Genomic DNA, 21633 nt, shown 5'->3' on the forward strand with positions numbered 1-21633 from the left:
GCTCACGCCAGGAGGGTTCAGATCAGATACCTTAGGCACAAGTTGGACCCTGAGCAGGACACACCACTGGTAGTTGACAGAGAGTGACACAGGAAGGGTGAGGGCAGATCTCTACTCCTTTCTGTGTTCCTTACTCACAAGCATGGACATGGCAGTGCATGGGGTGTATGTGCAATCACTCAGACGGAAATATGTGCATTTATCCTCATTTCTTCCCCTAAGGCCTCAGGGATCTGATGGCCCATAGAGCCCTCCATGGTTTTGGTTAATGAAGGTTATTGAAACTAAACATTTTTCACTGTCTTTTCTTCTTTCCAAAGGGAATTCTCTTCTTCATTTCACAGGAGTGCCCTTGATTCTCTGCTTTCTGCTAGAAAACTAAATTAATCCATCCTAATGAGAAGAAGAAATCAATGTGAATGTGAATTAATAGGAAAGCTTCAGGCCACTGCTATATATCTCCCCTGAATTACTGTTTTATTTTCTTACGTGGTTTATCAGCCTTCATCCTCACCCCCACTCCAGTTCATCCCCCACGGTGATCTTCCTAAAACTTAAATATCGTCTTGCGCCTCCACAGCTGACCTCTCTTCATTGGCAGTTCCTGTCTTCAAGGTAAGTCCAAACAACTCAGAAAACTTCCCATTGTCCTTACAGCTCTGGTACCTGATCGATTCTCCAGTCTCTCCTTGCCACTCTAATCGCATCTGTGATGCCTTCCTTACACTGCATTATTTGCAGTTTTGCTAATTCAAGTTTTTGCACATGTTATGTATGCCTTCCCTTCTTCATTCTTCAAACACAGACTGAGTATCCTCACTTCCTGGATAACCTCAGGCTGAGAGGCAGTGGCTGTCTCTGACACTTCATTACATGTCTATCACAGCTCTCACCTGACAAGGTTATAATTTTTGCTACTTAACTCCCTCTTACACTAGTCCAGGAGTTCTGAACACAAGGACTGCATCTTTCTTAATATTTTCAGCATCTCTTCCAGGGCTTTGTACCTAAAAGGCACTTTGCAAATGTTTATTAAATAAATGCATCTTATATATTAGAATGTAATGCACTTCGATTTATAAATATGTAGTCATAACTATAGCTTATCCACCTCTGCAATTTTAAAACAATGATTTACAAATAGCAACTGAAAATCAGAAAATGTACGTTTCAGTCCCAGCTCTGCTAATTACAAGTGGTGACATTTTGGGAAAATCAATGAACTTGTCCAATTCTTCATCTGTAGAATGGATGAATGTTTCCACTCTGCTTACCTCACCGAGTAGATAATGGTCAGATGTCATTGCATGGTGCATTTGGTCATCCCCAGTAAAATACCCCTTTTGGAGTGAGAACCTCCTTCTCCATGTTCTAGGAATGATGGCAGCAGAAAGTCATCAGCTGTCATCTCTGTGAGGAAGTGCCTTGCTCAAGATCACCCTCTTTCTCCAGGAAGACTCTCATGCCATGGCTAATCAGTGTGAGGGTGCAAAGGCCTGGCTCCTTTGCCCAGACTTGGGACAACTCCGAAGGATCATACCATCTTTAGAACTTCCCACTGGGTATGAGGTCTCCAGTAGGACTGTCTTGCAGCTCCACTTCTCCCTCTCCCCAATCCTGCTACCTTTCATTCCTTCCTACAGATACTGATACCAGAAACTGTCTATAATATACCTCCTGCACGCTAATCTACTAATATCCAAAACCCTTTTTGTCAAAAAAGCAATTATCTTAAAAGGGATCATGGGCACTAGAGCCACAGGATACAGACATAAAAAATGTGGTTTAGTGTGAGAAAATGTATAGGTAGAGAAACAATGAGATGCATGGAATCCCCTAAGCTCCCCCTATCCCATACAAAGGTATGCTTAGTAAGGCAAGACTAGAATGGATGATCTTGGCCAATTTTCCAGTAGAAGGTCCATCCCTACCCGCGCCCCCTCCCAAAGTTTTCTGTATATTTGTAGCATCAATGTGCAGCGAATATCTATGTGACTATGTAACCATGAAAAAATGACCGTGCTAGGAAGAGGAACTACATGCCTTTTCTTTCTCTGAATTATCTCAGGTCTGCTGATCCTAGGTCTGCTAAACCACCAAAAAGGGGGAGAAAGTGAGGACCATCCAGATTCACCTGTCCTTCCAGTCAAAAATTCTCAAAATGCTCATCAAGTCTTTACCACAGTACTTCTGAATTATGTAATTGACGTGAAGTCTTCTTTTGATAACATCTAACATTTACAGTTAAAACTTATAGATGTGTTACTTCATTTAATTCTTTCAACAATCCCATAGGATGGAAACTTTCAGGTAGACAGAAAAGTAGAACTAATGAGAGGTTAGGTAAGGATCTTTCCCCAAACCTCATAGCTGGCAAGCAGTAGAGGTGGCGTTGGTGCCAAGCAGAAACTTGGGCTTTAACTACTCTGCTCAATGACTTCCAATGAGTTTCATCAGAAATGAATTACATGTAGTTACAATGATATAATGTATATCAATATCAGTAGAGTATCAGTAGAGTAGTTATGAGACTCAGATAAAAGTGAATTATCTCTTAGATAATGCTGCACTAATTAATTGATTTAAAATATATTTTAAAAAATCTGCATCATCAAATTAGTGGTTTTTAAACTACAATGTGTAGAAAAACTACATGAAAATATAAATTCCAACCCCTACACTAATGGAGGTCTTAGATTGGCCTAGAAATCTTCATTTTAGCAAGATTCTCAGTGAATTTTATGTAGATGTATCTCTCTCCACACTACAGGAGACCATGAATGAGCTGCTAGGTATGACATTTAAAATACTTGTTACAAATGTCACACTTGCTGTTATCTTATTAAAAACAAAATTGAGCACTAGACACTTAACCACGATCATTACCTTGTCTCCATGACAATTTTAGATTTAACACACACTGTTTTTATTTATGGTAACTTTAGGGTAGATAAGTGAGAGAGGATTATGTATACTAGATATAGGTAAATTATATAGTATCTATTTTGTGCAAGGCACTTTTACCCATTATATCTAACCCTCATACCAACCCTATGACTCCTATAAATTAGGAAATTGAGATTCAGAGAGATTAAGAAATTGGTCCATATGACATAGCTCATAAATGCCAAGACCGAGCGAGATTTAGATACCAGTCCAGCCCACTGAGTAACCAATACTGTTGTCACCAAGACATAGTTTTACCCAGTCACAGTCCTCAGATCTATTGAGTTGCTTCATGACTTCTAACAGGTAGTTCAAGTCTATGTCCTTAAAGATAGAGTCAGGGAAAGGGTGAAAACACTGGGTCCATCTATGGTAAGCCCACTCGCAGCCACGTACACACCTAGCTCTTCTCCACTGAGAAGTAGGAAATAACCCCCTTTCTTTGTACAGAAGAGAGAGGCTGAGAAATTGTGTGACCATCTCAGATAAACACCTCCAATTGCCACCACCCAACAATAAAGAAAAGGAAGAAGAAAGGAACAGAAGAAGAAGAAAAAGAAACACTCAGCATTTATTTACATTAGTGAAGCAAAAGGTGTCTTCAAATATAGCACTTAAGCTTTGCTTTTTTTTTTAATGGTGGTGGGTGAGAATGTGTCCTTTTTATCTAAACATGTCATATAAAATTATCTGCTACAGGCACAAACTCAGTCTTCTTGCTCCTCAGTTTCTTTTTCTTTCCATTCCCGTGAGGGTGGCTTTTTGAAAATTGCTAATGTATCGAAAATGTAGAAGAGGACAGGACCCATGCTGATGAGTAACCTTTCAAATGCAATCCAGAGTGGGCCGGTGGACTCCTTTGGTTGAATTGTGTTACACACATCATCCAGCTCCCTGCAAGCTATTTGTAGAATCAGGCAGAAAGCTCCAGGAGAGACAGCCCTTGTCAGAGGGCTGGGAACAGCACCAGAAAAGCTGTTTCACCCCATCTCTGACTCAGATACTTCCTGCCTAGGCTGGAATCAAGGGCTGCCAAGACAGCTGTGAAGAAAAAAATGAAGAAAAATCCAACTTTTCAAAAGTAAACTTCTCTTTAAATGGGAGTTAATCAAGTAGTTGAGTTTGGACATAGATTCAGGTTTCTGTGTAGCAAAAGCAACATGATCGTCCAGCACCACCAGCAAGTCGGCTTTCAATGCCAAAGCCCCTCATGGCTAAATCCACCAGCTCTGGCTGGGCGGGTCTGAGGAACGGGCTCAGTGTTAGTCACATCCGGACTCTGCAAATTCTCCTAGGGGTTCACCTAGAGGACAGCAATAAAGCAGCCAGGTTGGGACACAGTGAAATCTACAACACATTTCATTTTCTTTCGTATTTTTTAAACTAGGAAAGAGCCAATTTTTATAGCATTTATTATTTGTGCTGATTATAGAGGCACTGCAATGATGAGAATAAAAAGGAATACAATTAATAAAGCATTAACAGAAAAAGTCATGCAGAGTCTTACCACCCAGAAATAATTACTATAAAAAGTGAATGCCCTTTAAGCCAGATAAGGAAATTTATACTCTTGTTCACTATTATGTATGTATGTATGTATACACATACTCTCTCTATATAGTATAAATGACCTCATATAATTTTTAATGAAAATTTTCCCCCTTATATTAGGTTGTTAAAATTATTTGTAAACATTATCTTTTACATTTCTGATTTCTTTACTCTTCCTTCAAGTTATTTCCCTATATAATAATATCTAACACTTACTGAGTGTTCATAATCTGGTGCCGCATAGTGTTTTATATGAGAGGAATTCAAAAAATTCATGGAAAGAATCATATTATCTTTTAATTCTATTTTTCCACAAAACTTTTTTTTTTTTTTTTTTTTTTTTTTTGTGACCGGCCGCACCGCACTCAGCCAGTGAGTGCATCGGCCATCCTTATAGGATCCAAACCCACGGCGGGAGCACTGCTGCGCTCCCAGTGCCGCACTCTCCTGAGTGTGCCACGGGGTCGGCCCTCCACAAAACTTTTTGAAGTTCACATACTCTCCTATATATGTGCCAATTTAATAGTCACAGCAAAGATAAATCTACATATGGGGAAACTGAGACACACAGAGGAGCAATGACTTGCCTAATGTCACACAGCTAGAAAGAGGTGGGGCCAGAGCTTAACCAAGTGATCTGACTAAAGAACTCACTTTCATCGTATAGACTTCTCATCTATATATAACCCATTTTTCCTTAAAAAAAGATACATTTTCTTATGCAATAACTTTCCTCCTACCCCAATACTCTGGGGAGCTATTCATCTAACAAATAATCATTGAGTTTCTGCACTATGCTAGATCCTTTGCTAGTAATTGGGAAAATACAAAGTTAAGGGAAACACAGCTTTGGTTCACTCATTAATTTCTTAAAGAACAATTTACTGAGTTCCAAATGTGGGCATTGATCCAGATGTTAGAGGTATAGAAGGAACAACATGGAAAAGGGCTCTGCTCATGGAGCTTACATTCTCACTGGGCAGATAGAAAATAGAAACTGAAGGAGCAAAGCTATGTTGCCCTGTCAGTATGGACTAGCGCTGTGGAGAACAGGAAGGGTGGAAACTAGAGATGTTCCATTCTGTTCTTGGTTGGTGTTTGAGGAAGGAAGGAAGTCCTTGCAGGTGAGTGGCATGGGAACAGAGACACGGGAGGAGTGAGGAAGCAAAGCCCATGGCTACCCAGAAAAGAGCATGTTACAATCTGGATAGAGATACTGACACAGACATAAATAAGTGTTCCACATAGGAGAAAGCAAGACCACGGCTACGGAAGCACAGCCTAGGCAGAGCAAACCCTCAACTGCAGCAGGAAGGAAGGCTGTCTGTGCAGGGGCCGTGGGGTACACACAGCTGGACAGTGGGTGGGAGCCACGTTGTAATGCACTGTGATGCCAGAGATTGTCTTAAGGCCTTAAGAAGCTGGTGTATGGTAACACATCATCACACTGCAGCTAGGATGGCTGTTCCAAAAAAAAAAAAAAAAGTATGTGGATAAATTTGCACCCTTGGGCACTGCTGTGGGAATGTAAAATGGTGCAGTCACTATGGAAAACAGTGTGGAAGTTTCTCAAAAACTAGAAATAGAACTACCGTATGATCCAACAATCTCACTACTGGGTATGTATCCAAAGGATATGAAATCAGGATCTTGAAGTGATATATGCTCTCCCATGTACACTGCAGCATTATTCACAATAGCCAAGACATGAAAACAAGCCAAATGTCCATTGACAGGTGAATGGATAAAGAAAATGTAAACACACACGATGGAATATTATGCAACCTTAAAAAAAGATGGAAATCCTGCCATTTGTGACAATGTAGATGAATCTTAACAACTTTATGCTGAGTGAAATAAGCAAGTCAGAGGACAAATACTGCATTATTTCACTTACATAAGGTGTCTAGAATAGTTAAACTCGTAGAGCAGAGAATAGAAAGGTGGTCGCCAGGGGCTGGGGGGAGAGGAAAATGGGAGTTGTTCAATGGGTGTAAAGTTTCAGTTAAGCTAGATTAATAAATTCTAGAGATATGCTACATGACAGAGCCTATGATTAACAATACGGTACCATGCACTTCAGAATTTGTAAAGAGGGTAGATTTCATGTTAAGAGTTCTTATCACATACCCACCCCCACCCCACCCCCGCCACACACACACACAAAACAAAAGGCAAAGGAGACCATGGTATCACGGGTGTTTGCATATATCCAAACCCATCAAATTGTATATTCATATACCTTAATAAAGCTGTTAAGAAAAAAAAAAAAAAAAACGAAGCTGATCTATAGTCTCTTCCATCTCTAGCATTCTGTAATCAACTTGTTCATTGTTTTGAATGACCCCAATTAGAAACTTTGTAAATTGTGTCTTGATTGCCAGGAACCCATTACAAAACGGTTTTGGTAGTCCACATCCTTTAAGAAACACAAACTGTTATCCTTAGTCTTTGCTCCTAGACTCTTCAAGGAGCACAGAAGGAGCCTTCACAATACACGAGACACAGCAAAATTCTTTTTTTTTTTTTCGTTTTTTCGTGACTGGCACTCAGCCAGTGAGTGCACCGGTCACTCCTATATAGGATCCGAACCCGCGGTGGGAGCGTCGCCGCGCTCCCAGCGCAGCACTCTACCGAGCGCGCCACGGGCTCGGCCCCACAGCAAAATTCTTAAGCACCCTCTTTCAACTTTCCTCCCTCCACAGCCTCGCACAACACAATAGTGGCTCTGGTTTCCCTCCCCTATGGCTCCATGGAGAACCCCAGGTCACAAACACATTCTCATTCACATCTGCCTCTGTCTGTACCTCTTTCAGGTCAAGTATCATTTTAAGTGATTGTGCTCTTGTCCTGGGGGCATGTCTCACTCTGAGAAGTATAATCTTTTGTCACAATGTTTTTTCAAGAGGAAATACTCTTGTCAAAAACAAATTTTTTTTCCCTTGAGGAAAAAAAAAAAGATTATATTTGTCAATTTTGTACATGCACCAGGACCTTTAGCTCATAGCTCCAAATGAAATATCCAGCCCCTAAGGAGCCTGGTCCCTAAAACTGTAAATTTAATTTCTCAACAGCTGTCACAGTTTCTCTCTTACCTTGAGTTGAAACTGTGAGGACCAGATGACTCCTTTTTATTGTGTCATGCTCCTGGCAGCCTGACAGCCATGGAGAATGTGGACATTTGGCCCCATTCTAGAAGGGATGTTGGAGACTGTTCCTTACTTAGGTCCCCAATCCCTGATGGAAGACTGAAATATTATCCCGATAATCTTGTCTCAATATATGACCAGATTCCTTACTCTGTTGCATTCATAAGAAATAAGAGCAATTAACAGATTCTTTTTGAAAATATAATATAGATCTTTACTGTAGGTCTCTCATGGATGTGCAGAGATGGGCAATGACGTTACACAACACTGAGCTAAACGTCCTGTAAAACCTCTCTCTCTCTCTAATAGCACACAGATGCTCCTAAGCTCACTCCTTTCCTCACCATCACCTCCTTGCTAGTTCTTTTCCTCTTATGAGAACAACTCTAGTGAGGAGCCACCCTTTCCAAAATCCTGTGCCCTGACCAGCCACCACCTTGAAGCTCAAAGGTCACCAGGAAGTGGAGTTGCTGGCCTGCTCATGCAAGAGGCAGCATCCCATTGAATTTTGCTCAAAAAAATTTCTTCTGCATCCTCACCAGCATAACATTAGTTATTTAAAAAAGCATTAAAAAAATCAACAGTGCAAAATCAAAGTTATCTTTAATGATGTTAACTAAATAGAATGAACTAGAAGTTAACATGCCATTTTAACCCTAATATTTTAAAAGGCAAAACACAGCAAGCATGTTCAGATGTGTAGAAGAAATGGTAAGAACTGTGTAGGCCACTCTCTTGCCCTGACTTGACCCTCCCCTGAGTGTCTGACGACTGGTTTCATCCCAACTCCCTTAAATTGCTTTGATCCAGCCATACTTCCTGGGCCTTCTGCCTCATTCTTCTACCTACTCAATGAAACACTTTTGTCTCCAAATCTAAAATAATTTTGTTGGTTTTTTTTTTTTATTAAAAAAAAAAAAAATTAAGTCTCATTGTGAAAAGTTCAAAATACATAAAACTCTAATATCACCACTAAGAGACGAGCATTGTAAATATTTTTGTGCTCTGTTCAAGACAATTTTTATGTGTATGTGTATAAATATAGATACACTTATTACCTGAAAACATATTTTCATGTTAATAATCTACATCATCATCTTCATGTTTCTTTTCTCTTTTAAATTTGTCTGTATTAGAATTTACTTGAAATTATGTAAGTAATACACATTTATTTGTAATAAGTGAGATAATTCAAAGATGTGAAAATAAAAAATGAATAATCTCCTCTACTCTCTTTACTCCTTGTCTCCTGAGCTAACTAAACCCTCTCCAAGGGCACTTCCATTCCTCTAACTCTTCCAAAGTTCGCAGGCACTCAGAAAACACAGCAAGAAGCTCCAGCTTCAGCCCTCAGTAGAAGGGAACGTGATTCCCCCAAGTCCTGCCAAGAAGCTGAGCAGGCTGCTGGGGGCTGGCAGTGGGCAGGGGTGGGGGTCAGTATCACACAGTGTAGCCTTCAGACTTCAGCAACTAGCATCATTAGCATCAGTTGCTTTCTATAATTAAAAAAAAGCATTATGTGAAGCAGCCTGCGGATGTTATCTTATTTAATGCTTACAACAAGTCAATGAAATAGGTACTCTCATTAGCCTCATTTTATAAACGAGGAAATTCAGGCATAGAGTAATGATGCAACTTGCTCAGAGCCACACAGGATGGAAGAGGTAGGATCCAATGAAGGCATTCTAATCCCTGAGCCGAGGCTCTTATGCCTTACCACGCACTCAGTAAATATTTTGAGTGAATAAGGGAATGAAAGAATGGGACTCAAATAGCCGAAGATTGTGTGACTAGTTGCTTTACATATGTTTGGAGAAATGCAAATCAAAAGAGGGATAGGAAATATTTTACATATCAAAATAAAAAGACTTTAATAACCAAGAATATCAGGACTCTCATGTATTCCTGGCAAGAATGTAATTTGCTACCTATTTTTTTTTTTTGGTAGGTAATCCTTTTCAAATTAAAAATTTATGTATGGTGAAAGACATGATATACAGTGCCAAAAGTCAAGAGCAAGAAAAAATATTTGCCACACTGTTCTATGAGGATCAAACCATTATTAATTTATAATATTTTTAAAAAGAGTATCAAAAAATACAGGTGTAATATGTGTTTGGGTGCCATTGTTTTTCACCAGCATACAGCCTGCCTGATAAAAGAAGGAAGATTCATTTGACTTACCCACCTATATTCTATCAATTTTAGTACATATGCTTTAATATTTATGCAATTATCTATTTTTGCTATTTCCCTTGTGATGTCTAGGTTTACTGTTTTGCTTAAGAAAATATTTCTCACTCAAAATTTATACACTATTAGTTAAGATCCCCTCTAATAATAATTTTTACTCTGTTCAATAAGTTCATCCATGTTGTAATACGTATTAAAGCTTCATTATTTTTATGGCCAAAGAATATTCCATCATAAGTGTATCAGTCTGTTTTCTGATGCTTATGAAGGAATACTTGAAAGTGAGTAACTTATAAAGACATGAAATTTATTTCTTACAGTTTTTGAAGCTGGGAAGTCCAAAGTTTAGGGGACACATCTGGAGAAGGCCTTCTGGGTAGTGACTCTCTGCAGCAATAGGATGTCACATGATGAGAGTGGGCAGAGCAAGCAAGAGCTAACCTTCTCGCTCACTCTCCTTATGAAGTCATCAGAAGCACACCCATGATAACTCATTAAACCCATTGCTCCATGAATGGATCAATTCATTCACAAGGGAATAGTCCTCATGATTCAATCACCTCTCAAAGGCCACACCTTTCAAATATCATAATTGGATTTCACACCCTGTTAACACTGTTACAACGGAGATCAAGTTTCCAATACATGAACCTTTGGGGGACACAATTAACCCATAACAACATGGATACACCACATTTTATTTATCCATTTGTTCATTAATAAATATTTTCTTTGATTCTATTTTTTGGATTTTATGAATGGTGCTACTAGAAACGCTCATGAAGAAGTTTTTGTGGATATATGTCTTCAATTCTCTTGGATATATATCTAGGAATAAAATTGCTGGGTCATGTAGTAATTCTATGCTTAACTTTTTGAGCAAATTGTTGCACCATTTTACATTCTCACAGCAGTTTATGTGGGTTCCAATATCTCTGCATCCACACAAATACTTTTTATTGCTGATAGCCATTTAGTGGGTATGAAATATCTCATCGAGGCTTGAATTTGCATTTCTTTAGTAACTAATGATGTTGAGCATCTTTTCATGTACATTTTGGCCATTGTAGATTTTCTTTGGAGAAATGTCTATTCAAATTATTTGCCCACTTTTTAATTGGATTATTTCTATTTATATAATTGAAGTATAAGTGTTCTTTATATATTCTGGTTACAAGTCCCTTAGCACATATAATTTGCAAATATTTTCTCCCATCTGTAGGTTGTATTTTCACTTTCTTGATGGTGTCTATTGAAGAAAAGTTTTTAAATTTGAGTCTGATTTATCTATATTTTCTTTTGTTTCTTGTGCTATTGTTGTCACAACTAAGAGAACATCACCTCATCAAGTGGGCAAAGATTTGCTTCTTTGTTTTCTTCTAAGAGTTCTGTAGTTTTAGCTCTTACAGTTAGGTCTATGATACAATTTGAGTCAATTTCCATATATGGTGTGAGGTAAAGGTCCAACTTTATTCTTTTGCATGTGGATTTCCAGACGTCTCAGGACCATGTGTTGAAAAGATTATTCTTCTTTGTTAAGTTGTTTTGGCACTCTAATTGAAAAATAATTGCCTGTTAAAGTAATGCTTTATTTATTTTATTGCCCAATTGCCCTGGCTAGAGCCTCCAATACAATTACTGTAAGTAGTGAAAGCAGACATCTTATCTTGTTTCTTATCTTAGGAGGAAATACTCAGTCTTTCACTTTTAAGTATGATACTACCTGTGAGTTTTTATAGATACCTATTATCAGGTTTAGGAAGTTTACTTCAATTAGTAGTTAGCTGAGTGTTTTTAATCTGTCATACAATGGTGTTTTTTTAATCAAATACTTTTTCAGTGTGTTGAAATTATTATCACATGTTTTTTTGTTCTTTATTCTATTAATATGGCATAATACATTTATTTTTATATGTATAACCAATTTTGCTTCCCTGGGATAAATCCACTTGGTCAGGTTGCATAATCCTTAAAATATGCTGCTGGTTTCAGTTTTCTATTATTTTAGGAGAATTTTTAAAAATGTGATATTTATAAGAGATATTGGCCTATAGTTTCCTATAATGTTTGTCAAATTTTGGTATCATGGTAATATTGACTTCATAAAATGAGTGGGGAAGTATTTCCTCTGTTCTATATTCTGAAAGAGTTTATGAAGAATTGGTGTTAATTATACCTTAAATATTTGATAGAATTCACTATCAGTTATCTGAGCCGGTGTTTTGTTTTAGTGTGTGTATGGGTGGGAATTTTTTTTATTACTAATTTAATCTCTTTACTTTTTATGTATCTATTCACAACATTTTTACTTCTTGAGTTAGTTTTCTTTGTGCCTTTTTTTTTTTTAAGTTTGTGAAGTTAGTGCATAAACACTTTATAACATTGTATTTGCTTGGGACATTTTCTTTCATAAAATGTCTTCCATTTTTGTATATCCTGCTTTGGCCCTTGAGAATTCTCCTGCATCTAATGTCCATCTAGGGTTACTATTGTTACTCCCGCTTTCTTTAATTATATTTGTCAGGTATATATTTTCCCAACCCTATACTCTCAATCTTTATTTTGTTTTTAGTCTAGTTTTTACTTTCTTTCTTTTCTTTTCTTTTCTTTTTTTTTTTTTTTTTTTTTGTCAATTCTAAGTTTTCACTTATTTTGCTGGGAGATTTACAGTTCTTTTATACATCATTTGCTTTCAGCAAGGTGATCAGAGAGATGCATGTTAAGTAACAACAACAGAAACAAATCTTTAGCTTTCCCTTACATGTCACGTACACAAATGGGTCTTATTTCAGATTATTGGTGGGCCTTAGAGGAAATCTATGTAATGAAGACTTTTTGCTTAATTCATTTTCCCTTTATTCCCATAAATCCCTGAGAAAGACAAGTCTCTGGACTTTTTATCTCAAGATTTTTATATAAAATAAACTCTAATACTAAGCTTAAAATAACCCTAATTAAAATTGGATTGCAAACCAAGAAGTTAGTACCCTTCTGTACAAGAACGGGATGGCTGGAAAGCCTTTTATTAAGCATGTAGAGGATATTATAAATCTCAGTTTCTATCACAACCTAACTGGTTTATTTGAGGTATGGAAAGTAATTAATTAAGAATGTTCTTTATGATTTCATGGTAATTATTTTATTAATATTACTTCATTTAGTTCTCACAAAAAGATAAGAATACATGGAAAGTGTGTGGGCCAGTATCTGGCATATATTAAATATTCAATAAATGTTAGCCAATTTTATTATGAATAAGAATAATTTATGATTAAGAGAAATCTATGAAGAAGGTGTTATCACCTTTGTAAAGAGGATAAGTGACTTGACCAGGTTCACTTGGTTAGTTAGTAGCAGAGACAGAATTCAAGTTTTTGTCCATTTTATTCCAAATCTAATTGTTTTCCAAATCCAATTCTTTTTCTCCCTTGTTTTGCTGCTTCAAAAGGAAAAACAAAAAACAAATGTAAAAATGTTGAAAAGTCACTGAGGCCCATTTTACAACACAACTACTACAACAGCCAAAGAATCTTCAAATATAAAGGTAAAAACTTCCAATTGTTTATTTTGAATGTCTAAATACTGCTTATTCACTCTTCCAACTCTGAGTGTGAATTTATTATTTCCCAATGGTTATGACAGGACTCTATGTAGCAGGTTGTATTCTGACAAGTTTCAGGATTGTATTTAACAATGAATACTGCCCAGAGAAAAAAAGGTCATATCTACCACAATAGGAAGAAAAACGCACCCCCTGCAGAGGGCACCTACTATTTCCACAACTTTCAAGAGCCTCCCTGCTCTTCTAAAAACATTCTAGAATATGCTACTTCAAAAAATCAACTCATTTGCAAATGTTTCATGAATCCTTCCTTGGAATCTCAAGGTCACACTAACTTCTATCCTTTCCTCATCTTCCAAAAGCCTTTTCATCTGCATAGCAGAGGCTTGAACTGATCTCCAAATATTTTGTTATATTCTTTCTAAAGGTGCCCCCTGTCTTCTTCCTCCCCTTGAACCCCAACCTGGCTTAATTCTCTTATCCATTCTACAAGGCCTGACTAATCTCCCTCATTCTATGAACACTTCTCTAAATCATTCAGTCCACATCGGTCTTTGAAGTGGAACAAGTCATATAATATTTTGTATTCTTTGACCTGAAATAGAGTGATAGTGTATAATCTCCTTCAACAATAGGGACTGTCATATATGTTTTATCACCACACAAAAATTAATAGTAGTTACCAAAATGAAGTTTCTTAAGTTAAAAAATTTGGGGGACAATATGATGACTGAGTTTAAATATGTTCTATAGATTTGGGGTAGCTATATTATTCCACAGATAATTTTTGGTATTTTTTACACTATAGTCATGTAATTCTAAAATGCAATAAAAACCAATAAAATGAACAAAATCTATGTAAACATTTTTAACTTTACACAAATTTTGTTTCAAACTTTAAACATCATTAAATATCAAACCAGAGGTTGGCTTCCTCACTAATCAAAATGAATAGAAAAATTGAGACCATTTTCCTCAATTATGCAAAATTTTCAACCTGTTTTTCCACTAATTCTATATTGCTTTGAAAATATGACATGCTATAAAATATAATAAGCATATAATTCATTTTATTAGTGATTACTCTATTTAAATGATTGACCAGCTACTTAGATCAAGATATAAGGAAATATATTTTAACAGAAAATACATGATTTATATATCTTCAAAAACATTGTGTAAACTTTTTCAACTTTTATTCTTAAATTTTAACAGATTTCTGAGTTCAGAATGACCTTAATCAATTGACTTCTAGTCCCAAATATCTCCTAGTAAAGCCAGGAGTTGAATTCTAGAGCTTTAGTTCTTTAGGAAAGCTTGATGTAAAAATCCCACATACATAGGCTTTCTGCTTTGGTATTCTTATTGAAAGAAGTCTTTAACAGTATGGTACTGGCATAAAAACAGACACACTGATCAATGGAATAGAGTAGAGAATCCAGAAATCAACCCATACACTTACTGCCATCTGATCTTTGACAAAGGCACCAAGCCTATTCACTGAGGAAGGGACTGCCTCTTCAGCAAATGTTGCTGGGATAACTGGATATCCATATGCAGGAGAATGAAACTAGACCCATACCTCTCACCATATACTAAAATCAACTCAAAATGGATTAAGGATTTAAATATACACCCTGAAACAATAAAACTTCTTAAAAAAAAAACATAGGAGAAACACTTCAGGAAATAGGACTGGACACAGACTTCATGAATACGACCCCAAAAGCATGGGCAACCAAAGGAAAAATAAACAAATGGGATTATATCAAACTAAAAAGCTTCTGCACAGCAAAAGAAACAATTAACAGAGTTAAAAGACAACCAACAGAGTGGGAGAAAATATTTGCAAAATATACATCTGACAAAGGATTAATATCCAGAATATATAAGGAACTCAAACAACTTTACAAGAAAAAAACTAAGTAGGCATTTCTCTAAGGAGGATATACAAATGGCCAACAGACATATAAAAAAAAATGCTCAACATCACTCAGCATCCGGGAAATGCAAATCAAAACCACACTGAGATACCATCTATCCCCAGTTAGGATGGCTAAAATCCAAAAGACCCTGAACGATAAATGCTGGCGAGGCTGCGGAGAAAAAGGAACTCTCATACATTGTTGGTGGGACTGCAAAATGGTGCAGCCTCTATGGAAAATGGTATGGAGGTTCCTCAAACAATTGCAGATAGATCTACCATACGACCCAGCTATCCCACTGCTGGGAATATACCCAGAGGAATGGAAATCATCAAGTCGAAGGTATACCTGTTCCCCAATGTTCATTGCAGCACTCTTTGCAATAGCCAAGAGTTGGAACCAGCCCAAATGTCCATCATCAGATGAGTGGATATGGAAAATGTGGTACATCTACACAATGGAATACTGCTCAGCTATAAAAACGAATGAAATACTGCCATTTGCAACAACATGGATGGACCTTGAGAGAATTATATTAAGTGAAACGAGTCAGGCACAGAAAGAGAAATACCACATGTTCTCACTTACTGGTGGGAGCTAAAAATCAATATATAAATCCACACACACACACGCACACACATACACACACACACACACACACACACACACAAACGGGGGGGGGGGAGAAGATATAACAACCACAATTACTTGAAGTTGATACGACAAGCAAACAGAAAGGACATTGTTTGGGGGGAGGAAGGAGAGGGAGGAGGGAGGGAGGTTTTGGTGATGGGGAGCAATAATCAACCACAATGTATATCGACAAAATAAAAGTTAAAAAAAAAAGAAAAGAAAAGAAAAGAAAAAGGAAAAAAAAAAAAGAAGCCTTTATCGCTTTGCTTTTAATTGATATAAAAATGGCCCCATTTTTTTTTTCTTTTCTTTTCCTTTCCTTTCTTTTTTTTTTTTTTTTTTTTTTTTTGTGACCGGTAAGAGGATCGCAACCCTTGGCTTGGTGTCTACCGCACCGCGCCAGCCAGTGAGAGCACCGGCCATCCCTATATAGGTTCCAAACCCGCGGCAGGAGAAAATGGCCCCATTTCTGATATCACGTCTAATTCTTTTCCTTAGTGTCTTAGCAGTAAGAGAAAAATATGTTATTAGTTTGCCTTCAACATCACTTCTCCGACTCCATGTTCCGCTATGTTTCTGTCCACATTGTGTAGTCATGTATAATAAGTTTGTGGAAGTCTTCCCTATTTTAACAGTACTTAATTTCTTTTCATACTTCTCAACTTTCTAAATAAACAAAACCTTTAAACAAAACTATAAAATGATTTTATGCTCCTGAATTCTACCATTCCAACGTTCTTGAAACTTTTGGGAAAATACTTGATCCTGTCCTGCCTCCAGTTTCCTCACTGAATCTGAGGCACAAAGAATTTTTGAACACCTGCCATGTGCCAGCTATTGGTAAGAGACCATTTGTTTTAAATTTATATGTTTTCACACAGAAGAGCTTGGCGTGTGCTCTTCTACATGTTTCTAAGACCTTTATCCTTGTGAAAATACTATTTGTTCTCAGCCCAAAAGGGTACTGTGAAAATGTCTCAGCCAAAATATAAAAATCAAAGGTGTGTTGTTTCCCTGAAAACTCTCTTGTCTGTGGAAATCTGGACACCTTATTTTGCACGTGCTGTTGCTGCTTCTGCCTCCAGGTAATTTCAAGTGACTTGATCATCTTTGTCTGTGCATACTTGCTTGCTGGTTTCTGAGGATGTAGTTTTATTACAGGCTTGGACTATCCAATGAATCGGTGGCTAGCGGTCACTTTGAGTGACAGCATTTCAGTTCTGTAGCAGTAGTAAATCTGGCCCCCCTCAAAAAAAACTGTAAGGAGTCATTAAGATCAACAATTAGATATCTTTTTGTAACTGCCCATCAAAGACTAGCCCTTGAACTCACTTTTTGGGTACATCTTGAAAGTCAGATATGGAACCTAGCAGTGACCAAACAGCAAATGGCATGAAAAGCGGCATTTATGCAACACTCTCTGATGCTACAACAATCTGAGAGCCATCTGTGCTGACAGCCACAGTATTCCTTTGTTAACATGAAGACTTATCCTTTTGTTAAGATGACAGCTAGTTTGGGATTATTAATCTATTCACATGCATATGCGTAGAGATAAAGTGATCTCAATCTCATGTGGTCTGGTTAGAAGGGAACTGGTCACTATGATGGGGACTCAATGCCTTAGCAGCAGACAACAGAGATATTATTGAAATATTGTGGGAAGATTCTTCAGATCACAACGGGTGCATTAGTCTGTTTCTGTTGCTTACAACAAAATACCTGGAACTGGGTAATTTATAAGAAAATCAAATTCATTACTTACAGTTTTGGAGGCTGGGAAGTTCAAAGTCCAGGGAACACATCTGGTGAGGGTCTTCCTTGGTAGTGGCTTCGTTGACACAAGTTATCACATTGCAAGATGGCAGAAGCAGAGAGAAAGAGACTCTCATGTGCTCTCCTTTTAAAGCCCTCTGCACCATGCCCATGCACCATGGCCACTATTATTCATGACCACTATTATTAAACCACTCATTAGGGCATGATCCTCAGCATCTAATCACCTCTTCAAGGCTCCATCTTTCAATTACCATGATAAGATTTCCCATTCTCTTAACAGTCACCATGGGGATCAAGTTTCTGATAATAAAACTTGGAGGACACAATTTAATCCTTATCAAAGGAATTAAATATCTATTATTAATTTTTAAAGTAGATATTAATCAACAAATCCTATAAAGTGCAAAAAATATGAAGTGTCACAAGGAACAAATAATTATTCAGTGTATATTTTAAATTCTACTGAGGTTATAAATGAAGTTATGTTTATGACTCAGGAGTTATAACCTAAATTTCTGATAATGAATATTATTGATCAAAATAGTGACCGTATTATTGGCAAAGGGTGAAGAAGAATCAAGGGGCTGCTGGAATAGTGTTTCAATAAAGAGATCCCAAAACATTCTTAATCACCTTACCTGTGGCTATTCCTTTAGAACATTTCTAATAGATATTTTTATCACATAGGATTCGAGGGGGCCATCTTGAGAAATGTCCAGATGTTAAGCATAGTTTTAACTGTGCACTAGCACTTTAGATGTGTTTAGATACAGTCTTGCTTGAGAGTGTGTTGAAAGAAAGGTAGTTTCTGAGGGAGTCATATATCTTTGTGGAAAAGCATATCCAACTCAGACAGATAGCCTTTGCTGTTCTTACACATTTGTCTCTTGGGGTTAATTTTTTAATGAACTTTATGACCTTTCAGCAATGTGAATTCTCATCTGTTGCTGATCATCATGCAGGTTCCTGTGTACTTTGACTTCAGTAACTACTTTTCATCTGTGTGAAAAACAACACAAAGGATCAGGGAGCGTGAAGGACAAAGAACGTGGCAGATATTTAGGAGAAGGTAATCTGTAACTTTTTACAAAGTAAAACAATAATGCCCCATATGTCATTGTAAGTTGTCTTATATTTGTTTTAGGAAAAAAGTGTAATAAATTTGGCACATAATTTTCTGTGGCAGTATTTGTGACAGTCTCGTATATCCATGGATATAAGTAAAATTCCTGAAAAGATATTTGCTATTACTGAATTCTACTCGCCTTGCTATTCTCCATTCTGTAGAAAAACTTTTTATATAATCAGAATGGGACAATAGCTGCTTTGGTTGGTTAATTTTAAAATTGAATGAAAGTGAAAAATTATAAAAAATGATATGTGGTGTCTTACAGACTATATTCTAAATTAATATGTATTAATGTAAATGAATTTGCAAACCATCGATGTAGGGGTAGAGCCTATTTGTTTGTGTTTGTGTATGTATGTGTGTATGTTTGCATGTGTGTGTTTACTATACATGGGGTCTGATAAGTGGATATCTCTGTGATCATTTTTGTGTAAGTTATATTCATGCTTCATTATATAAGATCCCTAATTCTGGTTTCTTTAAAGGATGCCTGGAATTTAAAGATGAATGCAATCTTCTATCTGGGTGCACAATTGTTCTAGATTTTTAACTTTTTCTTCAATTCTTCTTATTTAATAACAGTCTTAAATGAGCTTTAAACAGTTTTAAAGTTTCTTCCAAAGCATTTAACTTAGTCACAACAAATTTCTCTCCACAACTGTATTTCATTGATTTGAACACTTCTTATTTAAATGATGTGATTAAAATGACACATATATCTGACACAAACAACCTTGGAAAGAAAAAACAAAAGCTATCTCTTGGCATGGAAAGAAGTGCGTGAGCATCTTAGGGTGTATCCTATGAGAACTAAGCATTTAGTGGACTGTGGGATTCACAAAAAACCGGAGAGTGTCATTCTGGTAGATGGTCAATCGAAAATCACTTAAGAAGGCTTTCTATAATATTTAACACAACATATAAAGAGCAAGAAGTTTTAAAATGTGGTCAGTGGAGCCAACTTTGTAAAACCCAATACTTAATCCCCGCTAACCCAATAAAAGAAAAATTCTTTCCTTCAAAGACTTTATCATTGCCTGGGAAACAGGGTTGTTTCTCATTAATTAGCTGCTAATAATACTGAGTGGGTAAAGGCAAACATTGTTGAAAGAAGACAGGATGAGGAGACTCAGCATGCTAATTTAGTGGATAATTTATTAAAGGTAATCTTGAATGTGTAGCAGGCAACTTATTATTAAATGTCAATTATTTTGTCTTTATAGCATAAAATATAGATTTACCTAACAGCAGTGTTCACTTTTCATCAAACTATAAATTCTTATTAATGGAAAAGGCTGACCCAAGTAAAAAGAGAGATTGATATAATGAGATTTTTTTAAAAAAAAAAACACTTAAAATATGCTAACACCCACTTTGAGTAAAATGAAGCAAATGACCAGAGTCATAGAGTATTGATGAAGCATAACTTGATAACTCTTCCTGAAGGAAAACTTGGGAATGTTCATGATAAACCTTTAAAATATATACGCATCTATTTACTCAGCACTAAAAATTTCTCCTGAATAAACTATCAGGAATATGCAAAAAGACATGTGTATTACAAAATTCTCAACAGGATTTCATATAAAGGAAGGAAGGAAGGAGGAAATAAGAAAGAAAAAAGGGAGTAGTTTAGATGCTCACTAATAAAGGGATGGTTAAAAAACACGCCGGTACATCCTTATGATAGAATAATATGCTAATCTTATTGCAGAAGAATCTCTAATAAGTGTACCAAGCAAGAGAAACCAAATTCTGACTATGATAATAAACAAAAGGGAGTTTATTGGAAGGATATTGGCTGCTCAAAAATTCTGGAGAAACCAAGCTGGGGTTGGAAGGCTAGATGCAGAACCTGCAGAAATGAGCATGTGGCTGACACAGTCTGTTTAGGCTGCTGCCAGGGGAAATGAATGAACCCCAATCATTATCACTGTCATTGTCATTTGTATCAAGATTCAAATTTGAACAAGGGAGAATCCAAGTGTTCTGGTGTAGGAAGTATGCCTTCCTGTTATCCAAGGGAAGCCATGGCTGCAATGACAATACAATCAGAACTATTGAATGAGGAAGAGATAATTTTCCAATGGTAAATCACAGTGCTTATCAGAGGGAGATGCTGACTAGATATAAAACTGCTAATACAGGATACCCTTTATCCATACATTTAGTTTCAGAAATGCATCTATCATATTAGTGAATTATATTAAATTATATTAATCATATTATATTAGGCTGAATTATATTAAATTCAACCAGTCTTTTATAACCGTAAAAAACTCAGCCCTTCTAGAAGTCACAAGGGGCTTCCAGATTGCTGGAAATATCATGCTTCTCGATTTGGATGCTGGTGATACAATTTTGTTCAGTTTATAAAACTTCATCAATCTGTACACTCAAACATTTTTTCTATATGTAAATTATCCTTGAAAATAAACTCTACTTCTAAAACTAGAGACAATCTAGTGCACATTTTTAAACCTGGCAAAAAGTATGAACTTTCTAAATTGATATGCTTTCTTCCTTTTGCTCTATTGGTGTTCCACTAGAATACAGCAAAATTTTGGAATAATGCTAAATTTAACCACCGTAAATACTGCCAATGTATAACAAAAGTAGTAATGTAAGGGAAAGAGGAGATAAATTAATTAAAATATTTATCACAAAATTAAAAAGAAAGGAAGATTGTATAGAGACTATATTCCTTTATTTCTACAACTGGTCCTGCCTCTCACTCATTGTGTTCACCTGATACTCAGCCAGCAC

Source organism: Cynocephalus volans, chromosome 3 (assembly GCF_027409185.1).
Source record: "Cynocephalus volans isolate mCynVol1 chromosome 3, mCynVol1.pri, whole genome shotgun sequence".
In the NCBI taxonomy this organism is placed as follows: Eukaryota; Metazoa; Chordata; class Mammalia; order Dermoptera; family Cynocephalidae; genus Cynocephalus; species Cynocephalus volans.